Here is a 20,770-nt window from a genome sequence, read left to right as displayed (position 1 = left end):
GTTATATTGGACATTTGTATTAATTATATCAAGCGAAGAACTGAGAAAGCAGAGAGGCGGCAACATTATCGTGGTTTGCGTGACGACTCTCTCCACCTCGCAACGACTTATTTGCAAAGAGTATGGCGCTGCAGAGAAGCTGATTTAGCTGTTATTGGCTCTTTTCTGGGAACCGCACAGCAGCGCCCCCCACCCAACATTGGCTGAAAATGGCCGAATTGGAGTACTGCTGGAATACTGCATTGTGCCGTTGCCTCTCTGGCTCTGCAGCTTCACACAAAAGTCCGCACACCAGCACTAAGCTCTCGCCGACAACGTCGTTGTCATTATTAGAAGCAACGAGGAAACAAATGTAATGATCGTTTCGTTCATCGCATAGGCTATTTAATTTTAGCCTATTTTAATACAATTCAAATAATCAAATTGTGCTTAGACTCAGGGAATTATTTTCACCGGACATTAAGACCGGAGATATTAAATAAGTCGGACTTCAACAGATTTTGCCGGTCAAAAACCGGTAATTACCGGCTAACGGAAACGCTGGAATAGACGCTCCGTTAGCATAGCTTAGCTTCATCACTGGAAGTGAGGCAGATCCGTAGCCTTACAGTGCCTTACAGTGTATTGTAAGGTCTGACATTGACCAAATTTGATATGCATGACCTTGGTGAGCTCTAGGTCAACTCCTGAAAAGGGGGTCAATGTCAGACCTTGCAATCAAAAGTTAGGGGGCGCACTGAAATTATGGCAAGGGTTATTAGCCCCCTAACTTTTGATTGCAAAGTCTGACATTGACCCCCTTTTCAGGAGTTGACCTAGAGCCCACCAAGGTCATGCATACCAAGTTTGGTCAATGTCAGACCTTGCAATACACTGTAAGGCACTGTAAGGCTACGGATCTGCCTCACTTCCAATTAGTCATATTCGCCGATCGCGGAAACTGATCAAGTGGATATCTCACTTGCTTGTCTCAGACGCACAGGACCTGCAAACTGCTCCTCCTCCCTAGCCCCGCATGTACCCGTGTAGAGTTTGTAAACACAGAGGAGGCGGACCTCCTCTGCTGAGTCTAGATAGTGCATTCGACCTGAGCTAACGTTAGCTACCTAGCTATCGTTACTGTTTAAACAAAATTACCCAGTCAACTATTCACTTTTAGTAGGCATTGTCTAACGGTATTTAGCCGGCTAGCTACTGATAGCTCCGGATATCAACAAATGCCCCAGGAAGTCTAGTAGTCCATGTTGATATCTCCGTTAGCTTGCGTTAGCTTGTGTTAGCTTGCGTTAGCTGACGTTAGTTCACAGTTCAAAACGAAATGTCCGATTGAACTAAATAGTTGTCTTAACGTCATCTAGCCGGCTAGCAGTAGCTACAGATAGCTCCTGATATCAATGTCTTATAACATTGATTGAATGCGTATTCGAGCTGAGGGCTTGCTGAATGTGAAATGACCAAAGCATAACGTTACCAATAGGGTCCCGCTGCAGCGCCGGAGAATCCTTTTTGGAGCTGGAGGCTACTAGAGTACACACAGACAGTGGAGCTGTTTGCAGATAGCGAGCATTTTGACTTGTTGCGTGGTGGCGATGTCTCGCAGATAATACAAGTACAAGTCTAATTATATAATATATATATTTTATTAAAAAAAAAAAAAAAAAAAATTTTATATAAAATAATTTTTAATTTCTTTTTAATCAAAAACGATCGGTATCGGCCGATATGGCTCACGACGATCGGTGATCGGTATCGGTGGCAAAAAACGTGATCGGGGCATCCCTAGTCGGGACACAACCACATCAATGAACAGGCTATTTAGACCTGTCATTGAATCCCCAAGGCGCCCAGGGGAACGACAAGAGGGGTGTGATGCTCCCTAACTCCAAGTCTTCTTAATAGAAAAGAAGGAAGCACCAACAGTATGTATCCCAGTCTACACAGCCGGGGGTAAAACATTTTAACATTTCTACATCCCACCACCCTCCCATAGGGAGGAGACGGAAATCCCCAGAGAGACTTCCCACGCGAGCTGTACAGATTGAAAAGAATATATTGCACCTTGAGCCATGTAAAAGTTTGGTTTTAGGGCGCTCCGGGGAGGAGGCACTGAACCCATACACACTCAATAATCGAATTGAATCGAATACACACACAATAGAGTAGGACTCCTTCTTGAGGTTCCACTCACCTTGACAATCTGAGGAGGAGGCTCTGTACTCTGAGGAGGCTCCCTCACATGGAAGGAGAGTCCCAACTCACAGAAGGCCCGAATAGGAGCTTCGTGAGGAGGAGCCCTGACCACCCCCCGAAACAGATCCATCATATGGACCTGAACAGCACACGGAAGTCCTACCAACAGAGACGCGCACAGTGACATACTCTATGGCGGGGGAATTTCTGCGGTGCACACGCCCAATATTCCAGGGCGTGGGACCAGGAAACTCCCCCCCCCCTCACCCTGTAACGTGCCGAACCGCAATGTGACAGGAACCTTGAAGGACAGGTGGGTTTACCCCTGACCAACAGAAAAAAGGGGAAGAAAAGGTTACCAGTTCACCCCTTTACGACCCCACACCCATGATACGATGTAATGACAAAAAAGAGTATGACACAGTCATAGTCAGCCCCATGAAGCGTCTAACAGCTTCACACAGCGCATGTGCCAACCTGCTATCTGATTTTTACTAAGGAAAAAACACAGAACAGAGAGGGCCCTCGCAAGAGCCCCGGTACCAGACTTACACATGTGCTTCTGTGGCCAGCCCAACCCAGTTGTAGGTCACACGACACACACAACCCATTATCACCTAAAAAAAATGGCAAAAACACTCTACAGAGGAACGCCGTTTTTCATAATGAGAGAATACACAATTCTCGATTAGTATTGGCCACAGGCCTTGCTAAGCACACACGAAAAAGTGACCAAACAATCTTTTCTTTAGGAAAATAAAGTTTCTCAAGCGGTTAACACAACCCCAACAACTAAGCCAAGGGTTACATTGTATCCCTACCACACAGTGACATAATATAGTGTAACAACTGAGAGGAGGATGAAGAAGTCCCCAGGGAACCGGGGGGAAACACAACCCTCCTACTTTATCCTTAATACGGCCAGTTAAACAGGTAAACCTGTTAATATGTGAACACACTGTTCATTGTCATTACAGGCTGAGAAAAGAATCATTCTTTACTCATATGTCACTAAGCATAGCTTTATAGGTTAGTTTAACCCCCTTAGTTGTGAGTACACGATACATGAACACACAATTTACATTTAGTCATTTAGCTGACGCTTTTATCCAAAGCGACTTACAAGTTCTGTACGACAAGCCATCAGGAAGGGCACAACTCTATCAGCTGAGTAACAATGTTCATCAAAGTGTTGAGTGCTACAGTGTAGGTTAGTTTATTAGGACAAGTGCATGACGGTATGGTTAGTTAGGGTTAGATAATTTTTAAATTTTTTTTTTTTTTTTTATTCAGATAATGGTTGAAGAAGTGCGTCTTTAGTCGACAGCGAAAGATTGGACGTGTTTCGGCTGTCCTAACTGGGGTGGGTAGTTCATTCCACCATTGTGGGGCAAGGATTGAGAATAGGCGACTTCTCTTTGATGACCCTCCCGGAGCTTGGATAGGAGTAGGTCTGAGGCGGCCAGAAGATGCAGAGCGTAGGGTAGGGGTCTTGAGGGTGTGTAGTTAGAGACCATTGACCGGAGGTAGGCGGGAGCAGTTCCCTTTGCCGCACGGTATGCTAGGTCGAGGGCCTTGAAGCGGATTCGTGCAGCAATGGGGAGCCAGTGCAGGTCCCTAAGAAGTGGGGTGACATGGGCCGACTTCGGTAGGTTTGAGATCAGGTGGGCCGCTGCGTTCTGAATGAGTTGAAGTGTCTCAATGTGTCTCAACCAGCGTTTCCGTTAGCCGGTAATTACCGGTATTTGACCGGCAAAATCTGGTGAAGTCCGACATATCTAATCTCTCCGGTCATAATGTCCGGTGAAAATAATTCCCTCTAAACACAATTAGATTATTTGAATTGTATTAAAATAGGCTAAAATTAAATAGCCTATGCGATGAACAAAACAATCATTACATTTGTCGTTGCTTCACCAAGCAGCCGGTCAATGACATCCTGTGTCAGCGAGCTGGCAGCTGATATATTTACGTGAAGCATGGCTTGGCAGGGTGCAGTACTCCAATTCAGCCATTGGCAATTCAGCTGTTGGGTGGGGGCGCTGCTGACACCGCTGCTCTGCTCTGCTCTGTCTGCTCCTGCTCCATGCTTTACGTAAATATATCAGCTGCCAGCTCGCTGACACAGGATGTCATTGACCGGCTGCTTGGTGAAGCAACGACAAATGTAATGATTGTTTCGTTCATCGCATAGGCTATTTAATTTTAGCCTATTTTAATACAATTCAAATAATCAAATTGTGCTTAGAGGGAATTATTTTCACCGGACATTATGAGCAGCAGCACCAAGTCGTTGGGAGGTGGAGATATACATCACGGCGCAAACCCACGATAATAACCTGCAAAAAAAAATTCTAACGGAAACCCTGGTCTCAACACAACAAACCAGATCATTTCACATCTGTAACAATAACCCGATTTGCATGGAGACCAGTGACAAGACAATTCACACATAACTCGCGTCGTATCCTAAATGTAGTGCAGCAACACTCGTTTTGGAAAACATAGTTATTTACAAAACATTTAGAAGGGAAAGCAAGAAGAAGTGTTCAAGGTCTGGTCAGGACCTTGCCTACCGGGAGCGCAGATCAAGCGAATTGCAGTCTCTAACACGGCACCGAAGTAAACACAGCCTCCTGTGTTTGACGACACGGGCAGCTCGCTGCTCCAACCCGCCGCTACGGTGCTCCTTGTTGACGCAATCCTCGCCAGCTGGCCCCAGGGTAGGTTCGACGAACATCCTCTGTCAAAGATGACGTCGTAGTCAAGAGTGTTAAAAACATGTTATAGTCACAGCACGTTCAACAGTGTAGCATTAAGCTAACGGCCGCTCTCGGCCGATAGCAGCAAGCTAACTTTTACCTAGCCTAGTGCACAACAGGCTCCTGGTAAACACAGCGAGCTAGCGCCGCAGCTAACAGCTGACTGGCTAACACAGTAGGCCACAACTAGCACGCAAGCTAATTAGCTACCACCGGAACTCGTACACAACGATACAACAAGTCACACTCAGACAGGCCGCTAGAGCTGCCGCGATTACCGCATTACCGCGGTATCGCTGTTACATCACGCCCACCGCAAGAGTAGGCTGAATACCGCGTCACCGCTGTTTTTTTTTTTATAATAATAAAGCACCCTTCTCTCGTTGGGCTTGCGGCTCTGCAGATATACCCTACTCCTCTATCGAGGTTCCAAGCGACCCTATTGGGTACCAGAAAAGTCATGTGAAACATTGCAGACCACTGATTGGTCAGAAGAGAGACGCGTCACACGATGGATCGTCTTGCAGTGCTTTTACTTCCTGAATCTCAGCCATTGATCAGAGCTCAGTCACAACACGGCTAATATACGTTAGCTCCCACCGGAGACCAGAGTGGATTACCGACGTACCGTCGCTCCTCAGGGAACGAGGCATAATGATTTTACTGCAACGAAATGTTATAATAAAAGCCCTTCGTTCTATACACTTGTCTGATTGAAAACTTTATTAACAGACCGCAGAATGGGTACAACTCTGCATGCTCTGAGCAAAGAAAGGAACTGAGATATGAATTGAGTAACGCTTGCCTTGCTATGGTCCGGTAAATACGAACGTGTAACTATATAACGTAATGCCACAAAACGAATGCCTTTGTAATCATAAGTAGTAACGTTATAATAATAATAAGAAGAAGAAAGGGTCGCGACACAGGGGATACTTCGAATCCGTGTTTCACTTTTAACGAATGCGTGCTTGCCGAATCCCAAACAATATTCATGCTGCAAAGTCATCCTCTAAAGATAGACATTTAGACTAGAGGCAGGCTATATGCTATAAAGAGTAGACTACAAAAAAAAATGCATTCAAACTTTTTTTTTGTGTGTGTGTGTGCGGTAATAACCGCAGCGGTAGGAAATATTTCGCAAATGTGTGCGGTAAGGAAAACATCAATACCGCGGCAGCTCTACAGGCCGCCGTTCTGAAACCCTCCTCACCTTTTAAGAGAGAAGAGAAACGAGATGTTAACACAGTTTTACAACGGTGAGTTTACCAACATCCGGCGGCGCCAGCACAAATCCCATCTGGGCTGTAGCTGACTTGAACATGGATTTTCCGATAATGAACATCCATGCTCACATTTCCTCGTTTAGGGTAAACTCTCATTTGCATATGAGAGACGGGGCCTATACGGTGACAGAGAAGTACCCTCGCATCCAGAGATCCTGGGATCACCAGTTACTGGTCGTGGCCCACTAGTTGCTATAATGGGCTTCAGACCAAGGTCCTCCACCGTTGCCTAAGAGGCTGAACCAAGGACCCTAATCTGGGGCCGGTGTTCGTAAACATTGTCAGCTAGCCCCCATAGCACTAACAGACAAGTGGAGCTTGCAAGCAAAACATTACTCACCAACCTGGAACCCACCGCTTCTCACAACAGCGGCGCGTCCTACAGTCCAGCTGTGTCGCTGAAAGGTTTTACCGCAACCAGCCACAGCAAGGAACTGCAGTTGGGAAGCATGCAGCGGCGTGCTCCCAATACAAAAACCGGTGGAGGTTTTTAGAATGATCACCATCTTCCAGACACTCCAGTGACGAAGACAATATCGCCGTATTTTCTCGAAAATAGTGAGAGAAAATAAAGATATGATGTCAACGTATCTCTTGTTTTCCAACTCTTCTCCTACCATCACATCACGTCAAGTGGGGATCTACCGAGGCACTTCCTTGTGGTGAAAGCGAGAAAGGAGGAGAGCAGGTGACCACACACCTGCTTATGAAGGTAAGCTAACGAGGGGTGTGGTCAGATGAATACTGGGATAAAGGTACATTGTGGAATTTTATTCAGTGCGCGTGCACATATGCAAGGATAGTGCATGAGTGACACCGAGCGGAGCCACTATGTCACAGAACTTCCATCACTGAGTGTGTCTGACTCCCACCTAAACGGACAATATATAACGTATGAAGTATATCACAGCATACATACCTTATGCATATTGCACCTTATGTGTATACTGTAGGCCTATACTTACTTCATCAGAGCATATATTTAGCATTTAGCATTTTTAGATTAGATATTAGATTATATATATATTGTAATTTATTGTAGGGCAATAAACCCTCATCTTGCACCTTGACCTTTTTACACTGCCTACAGTACTTGCCCATATGCGCATGTCCAGAGTTCATTATATTGTTATATTGCTTACACTGCCTATTTTTATTTTTACTTCTCCACTGTACTATAATTTTATGACTTGTATCATGTCTTCTACTACCTGTACCCCCCTCCCCCCTCCCCCATGCTGCTATGATGCCTGAATTTCCCCAAGGGGATCAATAAAGGAATATCTTATCTTATCTTATTTGGGGGTCCTTGTCAAGAGAAACGTTGTGATCACATGGGCTACTGTACCTCTCTGACTAACTGTTGTCTTCTCCTCTTGCAGGTTGGACGTCTTTGATATAACCAATACCTCAATACACACATCATCAACTTGGAAAGAAAAGCAACTTGTGGATATTCTTTTCTAAAAGGATGTGTCGATCAATCTTTCTCAGGAGAGTAAAATCAAGGAAACAATATTACAACAGGCACGATGGACTCAAACGTCTCGTCTGTGCGATATAGTCCGATAGTTCTACATTGTCGACTTGAAAAGGAATGATGGTGTTTTAGCCAAAAGGATCCAGAGGCTTCAAGGGGGGGGTGTATTCCGTATGAGAAGACTTAGTTCAAGTTATATGCCCCACCTACCTTTTTTCCTTTAATTTCCTTTGTAGCAAAGACACTAGAGACCTTTCCGCACCCCAACCCTGAATAAATAATAGCTATTATTATCCTAAGATATTCGTAACAAAAAAGAAAAACAGAACAAGGAAGCTGGATTTCTTTCAGGCTAATAGATCCCTAGATACTGTGTCACACACTCAAAGAAAGTGGAAAGACTTGGCAAGCTGGCAGTGTCCTTGTTGCCTAGAAACAGGTGAATATTATATTAATGTTATTACTGGTCAGTCTGACCAAATCTAATCATAGCTACAGTAATAGATACTTTATTACAATCAGGTAGTTGATCAGGTAGTTGATATTACAATCAGGTAGTTGATGGTTGACACTACAGACAGGGAAAAGGGAAGTGACGTTTTATTACAGACTCCTGTGACCTTATTTCTTGACAACGAACAAATCACAGTGTAACCTGGCTGTGTAAAAGGTTTTCTGATTTAATTCAGTAACTTCTAGCAAACCACTCACATTTATACCAGGTGCACAAAGGCAATAAAGAAAACAAGTAATAAAAGACTAAATAGCCACAATATCACTTGGATTGTACATGCCACTTTACACACGAATAACGAAGACAGGATCAGACACAGGAACATAGCTTGCACTGGAACCCCGTAGGCCATAATAGACCAGAAATAGAGGACATATAACAGTATAATAATGGAAGGACTCCAGTCCCAGCAGGACTCCCAGGTGTGGGAGTGTCAGATCTGTCTGAACGGGTTCAGCTGGAGGCGCCAGGCCAAGCTGCTGGCCTGTCATCACACCTGCTGCTCCGCCTGCCTCGGCCGCATGGTGAACGTGAGACACGGCGGGTCGCACCGAGACGGGAGCGAAGCGGGAACCGGACCCGGCAGCGGCACAGAGCAGCGGCCCGCCTCCCAGAGACACAGAGAGCAGAGACAAGCAGCGCTCAGACCCGGCACTACGGAGCAGCAGAGTGGCAGCGAGCAGAGACAACCAGCCGTCGGTGGAGCGGCCAGCGGACAACAGAGAGACGGCCGTGTGATGGCTCCCTTTACTCAACTGGGACACAGTGAGAGACACGATGAACTGGAGAGAGACCAGAGAGAAACGGTGATCACACCCAGCAATGGTGGCGCCAAAATGGAGCAAAATCTGCCCCGTAGACTGACGAGAGTCAGTGGCATGGAGAGTGGACAGAGCGAGAACCGTACCGTCACCCAGCTCACACACGCTGATCCGGGGAGGGATCAGGGAGGGAGCACAGCAGTCGGACCCTGCAGCAACATGGAACATCTGGGGGTCAATGGCGTGGAGATAGGACTGAGAGACGTGATGGTGCTAAGACACCATGAGATGGACAGCGGCCACCACCAGAGAGACGCTCTCCATCAGAGAGAGCCTTTAGTTGGACATAGCCCCATGGAGATAATAGACACACATGACACCGGGAACGGAGGGGCAGCTATGGGTCAGACTGAGATCCTGAGCAGTCAAAGACAAATTACCACGGTGACAAGCACCAACCAGAATGACTCGACGTCCATCAGGTATGAGTTGAGACTGATGGACCAGGGTGAGACGACGATGTCCAATCCCCATGATGACGGAGCGTTTCAGAATGAGCGGACTAACTTGAGTGACATATGGGCGGGTCTGAGGGATACACGTTCGACCTATCAGACAGTCATCGTCTGCCCCTGGTGTCGAGGTGTCACTGCGCTTCCCGACGGCCTGTCCGTCAACCATCTCCCCGACGACCAGGACAAAATGGCTGCTGTGGTCCCAACAGCGCCGCCAGCGCTAAGCCAGGAGTACATGCCAATCTTCATAAGGCTTTTACCTACTGCTAGTTCCTACCTAATCCCATGGTCCATAGACAGAGATGGAAATCAAGAGACAGATGAGGTCATGATGCCAGGCTCTACTCACTACCTCCTGCCAGTGTACATGGAAAGAGACAACGACGTGAGAGACAGCGTTGTGCTATCCAACACCAGACACTACCTGCTCTCTGCTGGCATGGCTGCGTATCTGGACAGAGACGGAACTGTAGGGGGCGCCGGTGAGCCTCGGCCAGCGACTGGACAGAGACACCCTCTGCCCGGAACGGGGGAGGTATGGAGGGAGGGAGGGAGGGTGTATTTCAGGGAGGAAGAGGGATTAAGGGAAATACGGAGAGATCTGGAGGAGGAGGAGAAGAGGGCCAGTAGACTGCTGACCAGAGTGTGTGCTGTGATCGTACTGGGCCTCGTCGCTTTCTTACTGCTGTGTATCATTCTGCACACCGTGGCCTGCCCGTCAAAATCCTTCACGGTGATATCCTGCGGTTGACTATACATTACTACTCCGGTGTTTCTAAAGCTGTGGCACCTGTACCCAAAATTTGTCATAGGATGGTTTCAGAGGGGTCCCTGACATGGCAAGAGTACTATTGTGTTTTAATGAACCCACAGTACAGTATGTCCCAGAGTTGCCGAATGTGGGTCCCTGGGCTTTCTCTCTCTCTCTCCCCCCCCCTCCCCTTCTCCTCTTCCCTATTCTGTCAACTTTCTGTCCCTGCTGAATATTGTACAAGCACATCAATATCAAGTTGCATTTTGTCAATTATAATATATAGTCTACAAAGGTGTTTTTACTTGGAACTTGCATACATTTATGTTCATATATACTGTAATACAATGCAGTTTGTTGGTTATAAACTGTGAACATGACTTCTAACTGCACTGCTTTAATTCGGCCAGCAGGTGGAGGTAGTGCGCTATAAAGAATATGACAGGGGTACCTTTATACTATTAGTGTTGTGTGGAGAGACTTCTGTTGGAGCTAAGCTCTTACCAGCCTTTTTATCTGGGTTGTCTTTTACATGTGAGTCCCATGTCATTCTTACTTCAATTGTAGTTAATAGAAGACCATTCAAGGGGCATCATTTGGGTATTACAGGCTATACCTTTCAAAAGAAAAAAATCTTAACTACAGAAATAAATACATTTAGGGTGGCGCAGCGGACATTGCGCTTGTCACCAACACAAGAGACACCGGGTTCGTATCCCGCTGTCGGCGTTGGCTCCGGCTTGGGCGGGCCGTCATACTAACTCAATTGGCAGAGTTAGCGGGTGGAAGTCGATGGGTGGTAATCTGGACGTTGTGGACAGAGACTCCTACAGGTCGGTTGGGGGACGCCTGCACAGCAGAGACAGGAAATGGCGAGGGTAGTGTGAGCCTCCCACACGTTACACCTCGCCAATGAGAGTCCGCGCTGGCAGGTGAAAATATGTGACAGGCTGCCTCCTCGTGTATCGGAGGGGACACGTGATGCAAGGCTTCTATCCTCCCTACTACCGGCCAGTGGGGGGCATATGCGAGCAACGTTCAAGACAGGGGAGGGAAGAATTGGCACATCGAAATTGGGATGGGATAAAAAAATAAAGAAATAAATACATTTTTCATTAAAAATACATTAGTAGTAAGCACCTTTGTTCCGGTTATGCTGGTCTACTGCTCAAATTGATCTGGAAAATGGCCCGTTATTGGATCAGGCATTCATGTACAGTTACATTTACAGCCGATCACTAGACAAAAGCCTAGTTATAACAACTGTGTTATGATGCCCTCCCACCTCCCCCCTTACCTACCCACACGCACTTGTTTACCATACGATAGTCTTTCAGGATGACACGCCTGAGACATTTTATAAAAGGAAAGAGACACAGAATTGTCTGTTTTATTGAAATCTGAACAGCAGCAGTTTGTTTACTTCAGAAGTATGATATTTAAGTTAATGAGGAGCCTGACACCTGGGAGAAATATTGGTGTTGACAGCAGATGACAGGGACAGCAGTGGTTGCTAGCTTTACTTGTAGATGGACTTAAAAAGAGGTAAGTAAACTAAAATGAAATATCCCTTTAAGCATCGTTCAGGCACAATGTAGGCACAGTGAAGGCACTTTTCAGAATAAAGACACAGCTGAGGTTAGCATGACATCGTCATCATTGTCATTGATTTGTTGCTGTTTATATCAGATGCAACAGTGGTATGAGAGAATAACTTTGAATCAAGACGAGTATGCATGGAACTCATGAGTCAAAAACAGTATTTAAGTATTAAGACATTAATTGTTTATTGAAAGGTGATTGGTGAAATGCTTTAATACAGATTATGCCGGTTGTACACATGAGCAAATTGAAGTATAACAGCAAATGCATGAAACATGAAATGTCGGATGTATTCAAAATTATCATAGATAAAAAATTCAGAACAATACATAAAAGACAATAATGTAGGTCTAGGTAAATACAAATGACACATACTACAAAACCATACTTAAGGGTGCACTATGTAGTTTCAGGGGAGGGAAATTTGTTTACATTTGTCATTCACAATATATGTAATTCTTTACGACCCAGTTTGTTTCATTCAGTTATGAAAATGTATTGAAAAGTTAATTTCAAATGTCTACGTACATAGTGCACATTTAAATACAAATGACAAGCATACAACACTACACAAAGTATTTGACAATAAATCATTCTTATAGCATGTGTTCAGTGGCGTCGCGTGGGTAAAATAACAGGGGAAGCCAAAAAAAAATTATTCAATATTTTTATTAATATATATATATATATTTTTTTTTAAAGTCAAGCAGTCACCATGTACACTACAGTATGGCTCGGCGGTCAGTCAAACGTTATTTTTATTTATTTAACAGATTGCAGAATGGGTACAATACAGTACGGCTCAATACACATTTACGATGAATTGAAAATGGGGGACCCTGATGTAAACAAGACGAAAGTCTTTCTCTGGTCTGCATCCCCTTAACAATTGTATGTATTGAGCTGTACTGTACTGTACCCATTCTGCAATCTGTTAATAAAGTTTTCATTCATTCACACACAATTGTATAGGGGGATGCAGACCAGAGAAAGACGTTTGTCTTGTTTACATCAGGGTCATTAATACTGCTGGAGCATTGGTTAATTTTTGGTCCGATTTTTCCTTGCGCGATTTTGCGCGCCGCGTGGGAGCAAATTTGAGACACATATTCGGTTGCAAAAAGGTGTCCCACGGTCTCCTCTATGGCCGTGAATATTTTCACGCGGATCGGAATCACGGCGCGCCCGTGGGACACTTTTCCGTTTCGGCGAGTTTATTCCACGCTTTCTGTTTTCCTTTTCTAAGCATTTTAGGGGCTACATGTGAATCAGTAAAAGTTGCGGGACGCCCAGATGTTTCCACGATAGAAAGCTCGCGTGGATCCCATAATAGGCTCACTTAATACAGCGTTTTTAAAATCACGCGACATTTTCAGGGTCGCGAGCCGACCTTTTCCCCTCGTTTTCGATGATGGAAGTGATTTAGGAAAAGCTTCGGCACGCCGAGAGGTCCCCGTGGATTTAATCTCGCGAGGATTGGGGCAATATTCGGCCCGTGGGAACAGTTACGGGTTAATACAATGTTCAGAGTGCAGAGGGGAAAATATGGCACCTGCCCCGCCTCCAGGTGGAATATTATGCTGAACGTCTTCCTCCCAGCTCCGTTTTAAACTTTTAGGGTGTGGCCAGTGGCAGTCAGCTCGAATCTGATTGGCTAGGATCGGATTTGGAGTTTGGACTCACTCTATAATGCTGGAAGCCTGGAGAAAGAGACCTACCCACTGCTTCTCTCCTATACTAGCTGCAGTAGTGAGCACAGTCTGACAGTGTGTTAGAGGGAGTGAGAAGGAGAAGAGGGAGACATTAAAAAAAAAAAAAAAAAAAACAGATGCACAGATGAAAATGAATGTAAACTATATTAAAAAAAAATTATATTTTAATATTTTTTTTTTTTTCATATTTCATATTTCATAATTTGATATGAAATGTATAGGGAGGCATGGCTTCCGTTGGCTTCCACAAGGATTCGCCACTGCATGTGTTTTACATGATGGATATGGTTTTATTTGAAGTAGAATGACATGATCAGAAGTTGACATTTCATCATTTGGTCTCTCGCAGCCTATGCAGCATTTGTAGAATAAAGAATCTCCCTTAGTCATCCCAAAGGTCAGAAACATGTAAGACTGTAAATAAAATAGTGACCACTGATGAGTGGTCGGCTGTGTGAAAGAGTAAGAGCTCTTGGAGCAGTGGAGCCGAAAGGTGAGTTGGCCCTCTAGATTCGGGGTTCATTGATCATATAAAGCAGGTCATAGGTCATGGCCTAGCCGAGCAATCTCCTCCAATAGGAAGTGGATGTCCTCTTGCTGCGTGGCCGGGTTGGAGAACACACACCTGAAGAAATTTACCTTCGACCCCAGAGGCTGGTAACCAACGAGGACATTCCCCTGCTCCATCATTCTGGCTTTGATCTGAGGAGCGACCTAATGAAAAGAGAGATCAACCCTGTGAATCTCTTGCTGTGGAAGACATCTTGTGAAAATGTCAAATAAAACACACGGGATAGAGAATAAAGTACGGTCCGGGATATACATTCTGGTATGTATTAGGGCTGACCCCAAATAGTCGACTAATCCATCTAAATGAGCCGTAGTTGACTGCCAACCTCTTAGTCTAATGATTTTTTTTTTAATATAATCTTTTTTTGGATCAACTTTTTCTCCCATTTTCTATTTTTCTCCCATCCCAATTTCGTATCGTCCAATTCTACCCTCCCCTGTCTCGAACGCTGTTAGGCCATGCCTCCCACAAGCCGGCTGCAATGTGGACTAAGCCTTGCATCACGTGTCCCCTACGGTACTCGAGGAAGCAGCAGTCGCATCTTTTCACCTGCACAGCGCGATCTCTCAGCGTCGGTGGTCTGCGTTTGGAGGGCACGCCGCCCCCGTCGCTTCCTGATTCTGCTGCGCAGGCGCACCAACCGACCTATAGGAGTCGCTGTCCACAACGTTTGATCCCCACCCATCAGCTTCCCACCCCCTAATACTGCCAATTGTATTAGTATGAACGACCAGCCAAGCTGATAGCAATGTGGAGAGCTGTGCTCGAACCCAGTGTCTCCTGCATTGGTGGTGAGCGCCTTGCCCACTGCACCACCTAGCCGCCTTTTTTAATATAATCTTAAAAAAAAAAAAAAAAAGTGTATTCTTTCCAAAAGCAAAGAGGCCTAGAAACGTGGCTAATGCTAATGGTGCGCATACCAGAGAGGCTAACTGCCTAAGAAAACTGGCACAGAGGCACTGAAAGAGGATTTCACCCATCTAATGAACACACTAGACTAGACAAATATCAAGATGTATCCATCAGTGGACCAATTGCATGCTTTTGCAGAGGACAAGAAGCCTTCAGTCGACTCCTTCAGACATTAAGCACCCCCCACAGCCCAAATGGAATGATAAAAAAAAAGATATTAATAATACATTTTCTATTATTATTATTCTTTCTTTTTGGGCAAATTTCGGCCAATCAAAGTCGACTATACAAATCCTTAGTCGAGGTCAGCCCTAGTATGTATATACATTCAAAATATAAAATATATAGCCAAATATATACAGAAATATACAGTAAGATGTACAGAAATAAGTGTAAGATTGTAAAGTGTCGATTTAAAGGTAAAGGTCCAGGAAGATTATGCCAGACTGTACCGTCACCCTGTGCTCAGTGATGCGTTATAAAGTCTGATGGCTGTCGGAATGAAGGACTTCCTGTGCATTTATATAGGGCTTTTGTCCAAAGCACTTTACAACTTGTGCGGTGCCTCTCATTCACCCATTCACTCACACAGACGGCGGAGGCAAGGGAGCAGTTAGGGGTTGAGTGTCTTGCTCAAGGACACTTTGACACGCTGCCGGGAGGAGCCAGAATCAAACTGGGAACCTTCTGATTACCAGATGACCACTCTACCTCCTGAGCCACTGTCACCTCCCTCACAGTGAGCTGTGGTGTTCCACAAGGAAGCATACTAGGACCGCTACTCTTCCTAATTTATGCAAATGACATGTCGTCAGCCTGTGACTGCAACTTGTTCCTGTTTGCGGACGACTCAGCCCTGCTGGTCTCTGACAAGAACAAGTTGCAGGTTGAAAAAACCCTCAGCTCGGAACTAGGCAAAATCTGCATATTTGAGTAAAAATGGGAAAAGTGGGAGGAATATAGGAAGAAGAGGAACGACATCACAGAAGGATGAAAAGGAAACAAGAAAATAAATTGAAATGTAAATAAAAAATGTAAAGATAGAAATGACCAATGACACACCCTGTCTTTTATTTCAGTTTTCTTTTTGATATTATAATTTTTTCTTTATTGTTTCTGTCTGTTTAATAGTATTGTGTATTTTGTATTTTGTGCCTGTATATATGTAAATCAAAAATGAAAATAAAAAATTTAGTTTAAAAAAAATGGGAAATGTGTACATATGATTAAAGTACTTCATGCCTCACCCTCAGCAATGATAATGACAGGCAAAATATGCTCCACACTCTTCCCGGTCTCTAGGTCTTCTAGACCAGTGGTTCTCAACTGGTCTAGCCTCGGGACCCAACATTTTCCTTAGTCATTAAGTCGCGACCCAAATTTTGTAACCACTATGATTTATAAAAAAAAATGTTTTGCAGTTATACACAATCTTTCATGCACTGTTAAAAACATGAAATAAACACAAACAAGTGCAACAAAAGTGCAACTAGGGCTAAAAACACAATGAAATAAAATAATAATAAATTATTATGCTTCTTAGCAGATTTATTAGATTAACATAACAGACCTATGTTTGGGGGAACTAATGGGATAACTGGGGTTGCAACAAAAGTGCAACTAGGGCTAAAAACACAATGAAATAAAATAATAATAAATAATATGCTTCTTAGCAGATTTCTTAGCTTAACATAACAGACCTAAGTTTGGGGGAACTAATGGGATAACTGGGGTTGCAACAAAAGTGCAACTAGGGCTAAACACCCAATGAAATAAAATAATAATAAATAATTATGCTTCTTAGCAGACTTCTTAGCTTAACATAACAGACCTACAGTAAGTTTGGGGGAACTAATGGGATAACTGGGGTTGCAACAAAAGTGCAACTAGGGCTAAAAACACAATGAAATAATAATAATAATAATAATAATAATAATAATAATAATAATAATAATAATAATAATAATAAATAACATATCCTTCTTAGCAGACTTCTTAGCTTAACATCCCAGGGAACTAATGGGATAACGATAGGTTATAACTATAACCAAGTTCTGTGAGTAATGGTGACGCTCAGCGTCACGACTGCACTATACTTCACTCGTGCACGCGCACTGAATAAAAAATTCCACAATGTACCTTTACATCCCAACATTCGTCTGGCCACACCCCTATCAGCTTACCTTCATAAGCAGGTGTGTGGTCACCTACTCGCCTCCTTCCCAAGCTTTCACCACAAGGTGAGATCAAGGGCCGCAGCGGCGCCTGACGCTGAGCGTCACCATTACTCACAGAACTTGGTTATAGTTATAACCTATCGTTCTGTTTCGTAATGGATCTCGCTCAGCGTCACGACTGCACAAGGGAGGCTGAGCGAGAGCCATAGCCCGACAAATGTACCCCGCTGAGGCCCCCCACAACCATCAGATCGGGGAGGACCGAGCCCCCCCGACCCTCCCTAATGGAGGATACCCTCCCTATTGGAGGTTTATGGGAGGGAAACGGATCCGACCGTGCGAAGAGGCACTCAAGCAACTCAACTCACAGGGTGAGCAGACCGTGGCTTGACCCCACGACTACACACACGCACAACCCGCATGCCACCCGGGAACGAACGGAAGGAACAACCTCGTTACTGCCCCCATAATCACGGGGTCAAGAACAAACCCAACCCCGTGGCAAGGCCGTAGCAGCGGAGCACGAAGGAAGACCCAGACCCACTGAAGGACTGGATCCCCTGGAAAACGGGGGCCCGGAGAGGTCAATGACGCCAGGCATCAAGACCCCACCAGGTGGTCACTTAGTGACACCGCCCCCCACATCGCCAGCGTATTCGGATAAGGCCCCTCCAAGAGCGGGCCCTTTCCCCCAATAGCACACCGCCTGGCACACTGACCCTGCAGAACAGGCAGTCAGCATGGCCGTAAGCACACAAAAAGGTCACCCAACGGAAGCAGGCAGCGCACCGGGGAAACCAGGCAACAGGCTGTAACCTGAGCCTGGAGCACTGCGGACGAGACAGGCGCCAAAGGAGTCAGCTGAAAACAGCCACCCCGGCGGAAGGGGCGTATGCTGGCGTTGTTGATCACCATGATAAAGCCTCCATTAAAAAAAAACCACCCAGAGGGGTTGAGGCAGAGAAGGCTGACATGATTGGCAGACGTCATGAACGTGCAGGGGCACACTCAACCGGGTAACCCGGGAGTTGACTCTGCTCCAACACACCAGGGAACCAACCACCCTGTTGTTACCATATGCGGTGGTTGTTCCTATAACCTGTCAAGAAAAAACTCCAAAACACACCTGCGGGCATACACTGGCTATACCGCAGTACAAGTGTTTCAGTTTTCAAAAAAGGGTTATCCCAGGCCTACGGTATCAACAAAACTTTACTTCGGACCGGGCCCGGCGGCACGGGAAGCACAGGGTTACCAGAGGAGGTCCAAGACCACCCCAACAGCCCCCTCTTCGCCACGCGTGAGAGAGGAGCGAATAGAATGGAGAACCAGCCCTAAGCACACCGCACTTGGTATTCCCAGGAGGTCTCCCAACCAACTACTAACCAGGACCGAAGCTGCGTAATGTCCGAGATCGAACGAGATCGGGCGTGTACAGGTTGGCATGGCCGTAAGCCATTACGATAGTGCAGAGTACAACATGTACCCAACAAAGGGTCTCCATTACGCCTAACCCTGTGACACCCGGACCGACCCGGCATTTTTCCCCCCGAAAAAAGCACAAGTCCCTCAGGGTACCAGAACAGCAGATCTGCATCCCCGGCGGACAACGGGTTAACTGACCTGGACCAGCGTGACCAGACCAGTCCCATGTCCTAACCACGCCGACATGCCCACTCCAGGAGAGGGGGTAGGTATGCGTGTCGATCTAAAACATGAAAAGAGGGCGCCACCCAGACGGTCACCATTTAGACCGTGCTCAGTGGCCCACCCCAAGGGCGTGAGACCCCTCTACCTATGTTCAGATCTATTCCGTTAACATCCCCCAGATATGAATGAGAATTCATCGAGACAACCTAGTAAACTGGCGCTCGGAAGAGACAAAACTCCATCCCAGTTGCCCTATAAAAACGCTGTTTTAACAAGCAACCAAGGCGCACTTAGCCCCTGTGTGATTCTGTCACAGAAACACACCTGAGCCAGCACTATGTATGCGTCGAGACCCAAACACATCAATGGATAGTCTAGCAAGACACCAAACATTGTTCCTCCAAGTCGCCTGGGAGAACGACACGGAGCCATCGTGCTTCATGTACCTTCCTCTTTTTATTCAAAAAAGAAAGAACACAGACTGTCATGAATCCCTCGTGACGACGCTGAGGGTAAAAATTGTTTACATTTTTACATCCCACCACCCTCCCATAGGGAGGAGACGGAAATCCCTGCAAGCTGTATAGATTTAAAAGAATATATTGCAACATTGAGCTATGTAATATTTTGGGTTAGGGCTCTCCGAGGAGGAGGCACTGAACCAATACACACTCAATAATCTAATTGAATCGAATACACACACAATAGAACAGGACTCCTTTTTGAAGTTCTACTCACCTTGACAATCTGAGGAGGAGGCTCTGAACTCTGAGGAGGCTCCCTCACAGGGAAGGAGAGTCCTAACTCACAGAAGGCCCGAGTAGGAGCTTCGTGAGGAGGAGCCCTGACCACTCCCTGAAACAGATCCATCATATGGACCTGAACAGCTCACGGAAGTCTTACCAACAGAGACGCGCACAGTGACGTACTCTATGGCGGGGGAATTTCTGCGGTGCACACGCCCAATCTTCCAGGGCGTGGGACCAGGAAACTCCCCCCCCCCCCCCTCTTACCCTGTAACGTGCCGAACAGCAACATGACAGGAACCTTGAAGGACAGGAGGTTGTAACCCCTGCCCATCAAAAAGGGGAGGAAAGGATTACCAGTTCACCCCTTTACGACCCCACACCCATGATACGATGTAATGACAAAAAAGAGCATGACACAGTCACAGTCAGCTACATGAAGTGTCTAACAGCTTCACACAGCTCATGTGCTAACCTGCTATCTGATTTTTACTAAGGAAAAAACACAGAATAGAGAGGGCCCCCTTAAGAGCCCCGGTACCAGACTTACACATGTGCTTCTGTGGCCAACCTAACCCAGTTGTAGATCACAAGACACACACAACCCTTTATCACCACAAAAAATGGCAAATACACTCTACAGAGGAACGCCGTTTTTCATAATGAGAGAATACACAATTTTCGATTAGTATCGGCCACAGGCCTTGCTAAGCACACACAAAAAGTGACCAAACAATCTTTTCTTTAGGAAAATATAGTTTCTCAAGCGGTTTTAGCACAACCCCAGCAACCTAAGCTAAGGGTTACATCGTATCCCACAACACAGTGACACAATATATTGTAAACAACATGTCTGAGAGGAGGGTGGGGAAGTCCCCAGGGAACCGGGGGGAACACCCCTCCTACCTTACCCTTGATACGGCCAGTTGAACAGGTAAACCTGTTAATATGTGAACACACTGTTCATTGTCATTACAGGCTGAGAAAATAATTCATTCTTCACTCATATGTCACTAAGCATAGCTTTATAGGTTAAATAACCCCCTTAGTTGTGAGTACACAGTACATGAACACACATGATGTTTCTCAACACAACAAACCAGATCATTTTTACATATGTAACAAAAAACTCGATTTGCAT

The sequence above is a fragment of the Notolepis coatsorum genome (genome assembly GCF_963971535.1).
Source record: "Notolepis coatsorum genome assembly, chromosome: 13".
NCBI classification, from domain to species: Eukaryota; Metazoa; Chordata; class Actinopteri; order Aulopiformes; family Paralepididae; genus Notolepis; species Notolepis coatsorum.
The sequence above is the reverse complement of the archived record's forward strand: the minus strand, read 5'-3'. Positions refer to the sequence as shown.